An 11,831-nucleotide genomic window follows, 5' to 3' on the forward strand; every position below is an offset into this window, starting at 1 on the left:
TGTCTAAAATTGCTACATACAAAGTCTGAAGAAATAACAGTACATTGTTTCTGAATAAAAGGAAAATGAAACAGGAAATAGGGATAGAGGGAGACGCCAGGTCCTGCGGACGCCTGCAGGTCTAACTTGGATCTCCGCGTGGACTGAAGGTAGCCTTCATACTACGGTCCAAAAGCTGCTCCGGGATTTGCACATAGTGTAGAGTGTAGTATCAGCACAACCGACCCCATGTGCTGGTAAGTATCTAGACTAACCTCGACGAAGTAGTGACGAGGCTAGGACCAGAGTACCAAATAAACCTATGCAGTTCAAATATATACAATGGAAAAGAAGTACAGAAATAACCAGACAAAATGGGAGGGGGAGCATGCTGTGGCGGAGATAACGGTTCCGAATAGAAAGACATCAAATAAACGAAAGAAACAACATAACTCAGATATCAACAAAGAATCAAAAATCAATAAATGCATGGCATCACCCTTCGTGCTTTTACTCTCATCCTCACCAAAGCAATCATATAAAAGAAATGTGCACGGCATCACCCTTCGTGCTTTTACTCACTTTTCTCACCATATAATCAATACAATCGGCACGGAATGGTACATCGTGCGACACGGCATCACCCTTCGTGCTGTACACTCTTTCCTCACAATAATACACAGCATCACCCTTCGTGCTTTACACTATTTCCTCACAAAACAAACAATGATCAGCATCACCTTTTGTGTTTTAACTCTCTTCCTCACCCAAACAACAATCACAAACAATAGGGCAAGAGAATAAATGAAATTGCAATAAAGATACCGGCAAGGGAACAACACTTCAACAAATAAATCCCGGCAAGGGAACATCATCAATAGCCTCAACATCCCGGCAAGAGAGATAACGAATAAATCAACAATAGCCCGGCAAGGGAGACAACATAATGATCTCTTCTTTTTCTCACTTTTATTTTACAATTCACTTCATAACTCGAGCCAATGCTCTAGAGGTTCAATTTTTCACTTACACTTTCACAATTTGTTATACAACTTGAGTCATGCTCCTCAATGTTCATAGGTCACAATTCCTTCCACAAACTTTAAACAACAAATAGAAACCACTAATAAGGCATGAAAGATACAACGAAGTCATGATAATCACAATATAAAGACTCACGGGCATGCTAGACACCAACGTATAAATACTCATCACCATGCCTTTACGTTGTACTCAACAATTAACACATAGCAAATAGGAATCAACTCCTAATCCCTCAAGCTAAGGTTAGACCAAACACTTAACTCGATGCCACGAACACAATTCACGATTCAATTATAGCTTTACCCCTTGATTCCACCACCAATTCGCTCGTAACTAGTCACAAGTTACTTAATTACATCAATAAATGCTAAATAAATCAATTTGAATGCATGAAAATGAATTTTCCAAAGTTTTACCCAAAAAGTCAAAAATCGCACCCGGGCCCACATGGTCAAAACCCGAGGTTCGAACCAAAACTCGATTACCCATTCTCCCACGAACTCAAATATATAATTTGTTTTGAAATCGGACGTCAAATCGAGGTCCAAATCCTCAATTTTTGAAAAACCTAGGTTCTACCCAAAACACCCAATTTCCCCCATAAAAATCATTGATTTTGAGTTAAAATCATGTTAAAAGATGATAAGGAGTGAAGAAAATGAGTTAGATATCACTTACCAACGTTTTGGAGAAGAAAGGTTGTTTGAAAAATCGCCTCTTATGTTTCTGGGGTTTTGAAAAATGAAAAATAACTGAAAATCCCGTCTAAATATACTACTCTCAGATGCCCTGTGCGGACCGCACAAAATCAACTGCGGCCGCATAGCCCTTCCTGTGTAATGCAGTGATATACTTTAGTATTTTGGCCATTACTTTATCTACAGATGTCCAAATTGTAATTTCTTTACTTTTCTGGAAACTAGACATGAAGGGCTACAACTTTCGTTTTTGAATCATCTCAAAATTCATTGTAGGTCAAAAGATATATGCTTCCGAAGTAGGACCAGTAAACCTGTGCGGACCGCACAAAATCAACCGCTGCCGCACAGTCACCAGTGCGGACAACACAAAAACTAGTGTGGACTGCACTAGCAGGTTCAGAGATTTGCACTTCTCTGAACCTCCAATAGCCATGTTTTAAGCCTAAGACACCCCGGAACCTACCCGAAACTCACCCGAACCCTCGGGACTCCAAACCAAATGTGCATACTAACTCAAAAACATCATATGGACCTACTCGTGCGATCACATCATCAAAATAACATGTTAAATCATGAATTAAACCTTAAAACTCAACATTTTCATCAAGAACTCTCAAAGTTCATAACTCTTAAATCGGAAGTCCAACTCACGTCAAATAAACTCCGTTTTCACCAAATTTCACAGTTATCTTTCAAATACTATAACGAGTTTGTACAGGGCTCCGGAACCAAAATACGGGCCCGATAACAATAGTTTCAAACATTAATTCTTTTCTTCATTTCTTAGATACTTTAGTAAAACAATTTCTTTCAAAAATTGATTTCTAAAGCTTGGGACCTCGGAATTCAATTCCGGGTATACGCTCAAGTCCCATATTTTACTGTGGACCTCCCGGAATTGTCGGAACACGGATCCGGGTCCGTTTGCTCAAAATATTGACCAAAGTCAACCATAATCAAATTTTTAACTCTAAAGATTTCTATTTATCATATTTTCACATAGAAGGCTTTCCGGATATAGGTCCGGACCATGCACGTAAATCAAGGTGGGGGTAAAAAGGCGGTTTTTAGGCCTTAGAACACTGCATTCACTTACAACAGAAGTGATGACATAAGAAGGAAGTACCTGAGTTAGGAAAAAGAAGGAAGTTATGACATAAGAAGGAAGTACCTGAGTTAGGCCTCAGAACACTGAATTCACTTTTGGGTCATCACATTCTCCACCTCTAAAACAACCATTCGTCCTCGAACGGATATAAGAAGGAAGTACCTGAGTTAGGAAAAAGATGGGGATAGCGGCTCTGCATATCAGACTCGGACTCCCAGGTCGATGCCTTAGCAGGCTGACCTCTCCACTCAACACAGACAGAAGGAAAATTGTTCGATCTCAACTGATAAACCTGCCGGTCTAGAATAGCTACCGGCTCCTCCTCATAAGACAAGTCCTTATCCAACTGGATAGTGCTGAAATCTAACACGTGGAATGGATCGCCGTGATACTTCCGAAGCATGAACACATGAAACACTGGATGCAAGACTGACAAGCTCGGCGGCAATGCAAGTCTATAAGCCACCTCTCCCACTCGATCAAGAATCTCAAACGAGCCAATGAACCTAGGGCTAAGCTTGCCCTTCTTCCCAAATCTCATCACGCCCTTCATAGGCGACAGTCAAATCAATACTTGCTCACCGACCATGAATGCCAAATCACGAACCTTGCGATCGGCATAACTCTTTTGCCTGGACTGAGCTGTAGGAAACCTACCCTGAATGATCCTGACCTTGTCCAAGGCATCCTGAACCAGATCCGTACCCAACAACCGAGCCTCTCCCGGCTCAAACCATCCAACTGGAGACCGACATCGTCTACCATACAAAGCCTCATACGGAGCCATCTGAATACTCGACTGGTAGCTGTTGTTGTAGGCAAACTCTGCTAAAGGAAAAAACTGATCCCACGGGCCTCCAAAGTCAATAACACAAGCTCAGAGCATATCCTCCAAAATCTGAATTGTCCGCTCGGACTGCCCGTCCGTCTGAGGATGAAATGTTGTGCTCAACTCAACCTGCGTGCCCAACTCTCACTGAACTGCCTTCCAGAAGCGTGAGGTAAACTGTGCACCTCGGTCCAAAATGCTAGACACGGGCACACCATGAAGGCGAACAATCTCCCGGATATGGATCTCAGCTAACCTTTCAGAAGAATAGGAGACTGCCATAGGAATGAAATGCGCTGACTTAGTCAACCTATCAACAATAACCCATACTACATCGAACTTCCTGCGAGTCTGTGGGAGTCCAATAACGAAATCCATAGTGATCCGCTCCCACTTCCACTCGGGAAGCTCAATCCTCTGAAATGAACCACCGGGCCTCTGATGCTCGTACTTAACCTGCTGACAATTAAAACACCGAGCCACATATGCAACGATATTCTTCTTCATTCTCCGTCACTAATAATGTTGCCGCAAATCCTGATACATCTTTGCGGCGCCCGGATGAATAGAGTACCAGGAGCTATGGGCCTCCTCTAAAATCAACTCTTGGAGCCCATCCACATTAGGAACACAAACTCAACCCTGCAATCTCAAAACTCCATCATCACCTATGGTAACCTTCTCGACACCTCCGCACTGCACCGTGTCTCTAAGGACACACAAATGGGGATCATCATACTGCCGATCACAGATACGCTCCAATAAAGAAGAATGAGCAATCGTGCAAGCTAACACACAACTGGGCTCAGAAACATCCAACCTCACGAACTGGTTGGCCAAAGCATGAACATCCAAAGCAAGCGGTCTCTCACCGACCGGAATATAAGCAAGACTGCCCATACAGGCTGACTTCCTACTCAAAGCATCGACTACCAAATTGGCCTTTCCCAGATGATATAAGATGGTGATATCATAGTCCTTTAACAACTTCAACCACCTCCTCTGCCTCAAATTTAACTCCTTTTGCTTGAACAAATACTAAAGACTCTTGTGATCCGTGAACACCTCACATGCCACGCCATACAGATAATGCCTCCAAATATTTAACGCGTGAATAATGGTTGCCAACTCCAAGTCATGAACCGGATAGTTCTTCTTATGAATCTTCAACTGCCGTGAAACATAGGCAATGACCTTTCCATCCTGCATCAATACCGCACCAAGTCCAATGCGAGATGCATCACAATAGACGGTATAAGGCCCTGAGCCTGTGGGCAAAACCAACACTAGTGCCGTAGTCAGAGCCGTCTTGAGCTTCTGGAAGCTCGCCTCACACTCATCCGACCATCTGAACTGGGCACCCCTCTGGGTCAACCTGGTCATCGGGGCTGCGATAGATGAGAACCCCTCTACGAACCAATGCTAGTAGCCTGCCAATACCAAGAAACTTTGAATCTCTGTAGCTAATGCTGGTCTAGGCCAGTTCTTGACTGCCTCAATCTTCTTCGGATCAACCTGAATACCCTCTGCTGGTACAACATGACCCAGAAATGCAACTAAACTCAACCAGAACTCGCACTTCGAGAATTTAGCATATAACTGACTATCCTTCAAGGTCTGAAGAACCACTCTAAGATGCTGCTCGTGCTCCTCTCAACTACGGGAATATATCAAAATATCATTAATGAAGACTATCACGAACGAATTCAAGTAAGGCCTGAACACTCAGTTCATCAAATCCATAAAAGCTGCTGGGCCATTTGTCAACCCAAATGACATCACCAAGAACTCATAATGCCCGTACCGAGTACGGAAAGCTGTCTTAGGGATATTGGATGCCCTAATCCTCAACTGATGGTAGCCAGATCTCAAGTCAATCTTCGAAAATACCTTGGCACCCTGGAGATTATCAAACAAATCATCAATCCTCGGCAATGGATACTAATTCTTGATTGTAACCTTGTTCAGCTGCCGGTAATCAATCCACATTCTCATTGATCCGTCCTTCTTCATAACAAACAACATCAGCTCACCCCAAGGAGAAACACTCGGCCTAATGAAACCCTTCTCAAGCAAGTCTTGTAATTGCTCCTTTAACTCTTTCAACTCAAGCGGGGCCATACGATACGACGAGATAGAAATGGGCTACGTGCCCGGAGCCAAGTCAATGAAAAAGTCAATATCCCTATCGGGACCCGGCAGGTCTGAAGGAAAAAGCTCAGGAAACTCACGAACAATGGGCATAGAATCAATAGAAGGAACCTCAGCACTAGAATCACGAACATATGCTAAATAGGCCAAACACCCCTTCTCGACCATACGCCGAGCATTCACATAAGAGATCACACTATGGGTAGAATAACCAGGAGTCCCTCTCCACTCTAACCGAGGTAAACCCGACAAGGCTAAGGTCACAGTCTTGGCATGACAATCGAAGATAGCGTGGTAAGGTGATAACCAGTCCATCCCCAATATGACATCGAAATCAACCATGTCAGGAAGAAGCAAATATACATGAGTCTCAAGACCCCCAATCACAACTATACATGAACTATGAACTCGATCTACCACAATAGAATCACCCACCAGTGTAGACACATAAATAGGAGTGTCACAATCGAAACGGGATTTGTTTATTTATTTCAGAGTCGCCACTTGGGAGATTTAGGGTGTCCCAAGTCACCAATTTTAATCCCGAATCGAGGAAAAGAATGACCCCATATTACAGTCTGCGCACCAGAAATCCGGATAAGGAATTTTGTTAACCCGGGAGAAGGTGTTAGGCATTCCCGAGTTCCGTGGTTCTAGCACGGTCGCTCAACTGTTATATTCGGCTTGATTATCTGATTTTATACAAATATGAACTTATGTGCAAAATTTTATCTTTTTACCGCTTTCTTACTTATTGTTATTATTTTACGAGAATTGCAACGTCGTGGAAACATATCTCGAACCACGTTACATCAATGCACCCGTAGTTGTTTGGCATATCTCGACTCGGTTGAGATTTGGATTTGGGTCACATAAATGTGCACCCGAGTTAAGGAAAATAAATTATTAAAGGCGCGCCTAAAGCAACTAGCGTCTTGTTATTTTGGGGAAGGCCGTAAAATTCGCTAAACGGCCTGTCCTCGAATTCTAAGTATTTTAATATATACATTTAGAGGGCCCCGCAGCTTGTGCATTTTTTGTTTGTCGAGGCTCGTCTCATTCATTATTAAAAAGAATTTGCAACGTCATGGAAATGCATCTCAGACCACGTCACAATCAATGTACCCGTGATTAGAGACACATTTCGATTTCGTTGAGATTTGGATTTGGGTCACATAAATGTGCACCCGAGTTTAAGGAGATAACATTATTAAATACGCGCCTAAAGCGACTAGCGTATTATTATTTTGGGTAGGGCCGTGAAATTTGCTAAACGGCCCTTCCCGACTAAAAACAATTCTTAAACCTTTACTGAGGGTCCTGCAAATTTTTTTTTTATTTTTTTATTTGACGAAGCTCGTCTCACTTATTTATTTATTTATTTTTAAAAGGAAAGTAACTACATTTCTATTTTTATTTGTCTCTAAATAAAGAAAAATCCTAGTTAATTACATGCTAAAAAAAACCGTAACTTATTTAATTAATAGATTACAACAGATGCTAACGAAAATTATACTTGAACTTGTAAAAATGAAAAATTGTTTCGCGCCTTATTCCATAAGCTAATATTACTAAAAATGGAATTATGTATATAAAAAACGTACAAGATTGACTAACGTTACTACAATTAGCCATTTTTAACTGTGGTGAGGTTAACTAAATGATCAAAGCTATAGACTAATTCATTAACCCTAATGGATTCGCAATTTAACTATACTTTATTGAAACTACTCTACATTAGTGTAAGTATACTTAATTATTAATACATAAAATTATCGACTACGACCTTTATTTATTTATTTATTTATTTACTTTTATTATTATTATTGGAGCTATAATGTTGACACTACCCAACCACCTTATTTTTACATTTTTATCAAGTCCACAATCTATCTATGTGAGATTATTTGTAACATGAATTAATGCCAATACTGATGAGAGTATAATCACTTAAGAGGACTAATGGAAATTAGTTTTAACCATCTAAACGAAATACTAATTGGGTTTTGACTAAGTACTCTATCTCATTTATGGACTACTTGAATATATGCATGGAAACAAACAACTAACTAGAGATATGCTACTTATCATGATTTACCCCATTAATCTAATAAAATTGAAAGGTTCATGTTATATCAGCGCATGACCATTTATACGATTCCTTCTCTTTTCAATCCAATTATACAAAAAAATAAAAAAATAAAAAATAAAACAGTTCATAAAAAAACTAAATAGACCAGATTGTCTACTATCTGCTTTATTGAAGCGGTTCGATTTTATTGCTGCATTTCAACTTCAAAGCTTTATCACTACAAGATTCGAATGTGTACCTGGAATTCGAACTACAAATAGAGAAAAGAGGTCAGGAGCAACAATGTACAGCAGTAGCACAGCAACAGAATCCCACAGCAAATAACAACAACAAAACAGCAATAACCAATGTAACAATGGTCAGAACCAAACTGAAAACCCCAGAAAGCTTGACTGAAAATCAGTAGTACTAAACGCAATCCAACAGATGGCAGTAACAAAGTTCTGATTTCAGCAGTAAAGAAAAGAACCTCACTTTCAGTTTTTAGCTCTCAAAGACTGATTTTTAGTTCTGAAAAATTAGCCTATCTCTCACTTTTAAGTTCTGAAAATTTCTGTTCTCTCAACTTCCAGTCTCAATCCCTTTTTTTTCAGTCCTCCTTCTCTATATCAACTCCCCTTATTTATAGGCTAGAACTAAACATTATTTATTCAAAGCTTTTCACTTTCAGCCTGTATATTCCCTCTCATGTGCATCTATACACTTTTATCATTAATCTCATGCTTATTTTCTGATTTTCCACCCTTAAAGATACCAGACAGGGTGTATTCTGCACTACTAATTCTCTTTTCATTAAATAATTCATTAATTATACACTGAATATTAACTGGCAGGCTACTAACACTAATCATTTTAAATCTTTTAACACCCAAAAATATCCCTGAAAAATCCCCTATTATTATTGCCTTGCCCTCACTCTTAGCAATATGTATTTAAACCTCTCTGATTTTCAACTACACCAAATCACTACACAACTACAACCAATCCTTAAGTCAAATTCACACAAAAGATTCAAGCATCAAAACAGACCAACAAAGTGTTTCATGCTGCATTCGTCCAAACAAAGCAGTCACAAACTAACTATTCGACGAAGTCGTTCAAATCGAATGTAGCTTATAACTCAAACAAACAGAAGAAAAACCTTGACCAAATAAAAAGGTCTTGAAGAAGAAGGAGAATTAATGAACAAAACAAGATTACAAAAATAACACTTTAAACAACGAATCAATAATCCGAAAAATAGAATGAACCAAACAAGATTACAAACAACACTTAAAACCAAAAACCATAACAGAAAATAAATCAAATGAATTAAATAATCTTGAAAGAAAAATCTGACACTTGAACGAACCCAAGTCGAACTCGGAGTTGAACATATTGGAGGTCGAACGGACTGTTTGGTTCACTGCTGTGCACGAGGAAGCGACAGGGAGGCTGGTTATGGTCGTTTTGACATGAAAGAGGAGGAGACCATGGGCTATGGCGTGAGGGTTTTCTTCAGTTTTCCTCTTCTTCAAAATGAAGAAGAAGATGAACAGTAGCTTTTTTTTTCTTTCTCCTCTCAATTTTTTCACGTTTTGTCCCATTTTTTCTTTTCTCAAAATTTTTGCTTTTAAAAATTCTTTCAATCCCTTCCCTTCTCACGTTTTGTCCGCCCCCTTTTCAAACTTTTTCAATCCCTTTTTTTTGCTTTTAAAATTCTTTCCATCCCCCCTTTTGTCTTTTTCCTCCCCCCTTTTCACGTTTTGTCCCCTCCTTTTTCAAACTTTTCAACTTTCTCTTTTCTCTTTTCCAAAATTTTGCTTTTTTTTAAATTTTTTTCCAAATCCCCCTTTTCAAATCCCCATCCGTGTATTTTGTAGCTTGCAAAGAACATGGACCCCATGTGTATAGGGGTCCAAGACTTGTGTCCCCCATGCATGGTGGGGTTCCCCGTGTGTGGTGTTCCGTCTGTGTTCCCCACGCGTGTCCCCCATGTGTGGTAGACTCGAATCATTATAGGTCAGATCCGAAAATTAGGCCTAAAAACGGGTAGTTTGAACCCAAATATTATTCTTTTGCCCGGACCCGAGAATAAAACACGATGTTATTCAATTAATCCTATGCAAGCAAAATAACTACCAAAATAAGACTAACATTTAAAACAAAAAAATTTCTTTTTTCTTTTTTTTTATAGTATTTTTTCAAGATTAAAATAGCTACAAAGCATAAATAAAACTATTTTTTGTCATTTTCGTTTTTATATAAAGATAAAATATAAAGTACTTTTATTTTTGTATTTTTCAAGATTAAAATGGCTACAAAATGTTAATAACTTTTTTTTTGTAATTTTCGAAATTATACAACGATAAAAATATAAAGTACCATTTCTATATTTTTAAGTTTAAAATGACTGCAAAACATTAATAAAACTACATTTTTTTATAATTTTCGAAATTATATAAAGTATAAAAAATAAGGTACTATTTTTGTATTTTTTCAAGTTTATGAGAAATACATAAGCTAAAATTTACATATATAGTTTTTTTGTAATTTTTTTTTGCGATGAAATAAGGTAAAATAGTCAAAATAGCTATATTAGACTCAATTCAAATATTAACGTTTTGTACCCCTCTTTTCTTTCTTTTTTTATTTTTATTTTTTTTGATAAAACTAAAATTCTAAATTGAGCTACAAACTAAATTAACTCCAAAACTACTAATTAAACTCCTAACAAAAATTATCATACACAATTAAACACCAATTAAAATAAAAATTGCATAATTTGACATTAAATGCTAACAATGCAAAATATTCCTATTTTTGTGACTTTCATTTTTTTTATAAAACAAACTTAATTAAATACTAAATGAAAAATGTGATATATTTTATATTTTTATTAATTAAAACAAATAAACATGCACTCATAAAAATACAAATAATTATACAAAAATACCACAAAAATAACAAAATTTGCACACAAAGAAAAAACTGTTTTATTTTGAAGTTTTTTGGGAGTAATTCTTTCATAGGGCAAAAATCACGTGCTAACAGCTGCCCCTCTTTGCCCGAAGACACGAAGAGTTTTCGTGCAAAGATAAAGTGAGCGATTTTTTCCCATCCGAGTACTCCGTGTGAAGCATTTTTTTTTTAAAAAAAAAGATTTAACCGAACCTTTGCTTCAAAGGTTTCCTACATATCCCTGGCTATAGGGGAATCAAGTTAATGTAGTTCGGGAAGTTTTGGTAGCTGGGACTACCGTGGGACTGCAATGTTACTTGCTGTTGCATGCTATTACCACTGCTTACCGATCTCCTTGTTACATCGTGCTTAAAAGAAAACAAGAAACTAGGCTAGACTGCAATTTGTTCTTGTTGCCTTGCTTTCTTGTCGGCTTGTGTTTCCTCCGGTGCCTTTTTTTTCCATGAATTTCTGGCCCTTTGCTTTTCTGAATACCAGTTTTCATCATTTTGCTCGGTCCGCTAGGGATATGGCTTCCTTCATTATGCTTTTTGGCGGTTCCTCTGGGGATACGGCTCTCTTCATCAGATCTGTTATGCTGGGCATAATTTAATGTTCACAAGCCGCTTCTTTCAAGACGCGTCTTTTCTTCCATTTGACTCATGCGCTTGAACTTGTGCTGGGACCTCTTGTTGCAACCTTATGCTTTTCGGTGTTGGGGATTTTTATTGTTTCCTGCTGGGGATTCCTGTTGTAACCTTCTACCTTCTGGTGGGTTACTGATTTCAAGATCTGCAGTACAAGACTCAAAAGTATTCCTCTCGTTATACAGGTGGGCTCCTGAATGCAAAAATATGAAATGTATGCCCGCATTATACTGGTGGGCGACCTAGAACAAAAATGAAAAGACAGAAATGTATTCCCGCATTATACTGGTGGGCGACCTAGAACAGAAATGAAAAGACAGAAATGTATTCCCGCATTATA

This window comes from Nicotiana sylvestris, chromosome 7, assembly GCF_000393655.2.
Source record: "Nicotiana sylvestris chromosome 7, ASM39365v2, whole genome shotgun sequence".
Classification (NCBI taxonomy): Eukaryota; Viridiplantae; Streptophyta; class Magnoliopsida; order Solanales; family Solanaceae; genus Nicotiana; species Nicotiana sylvestris.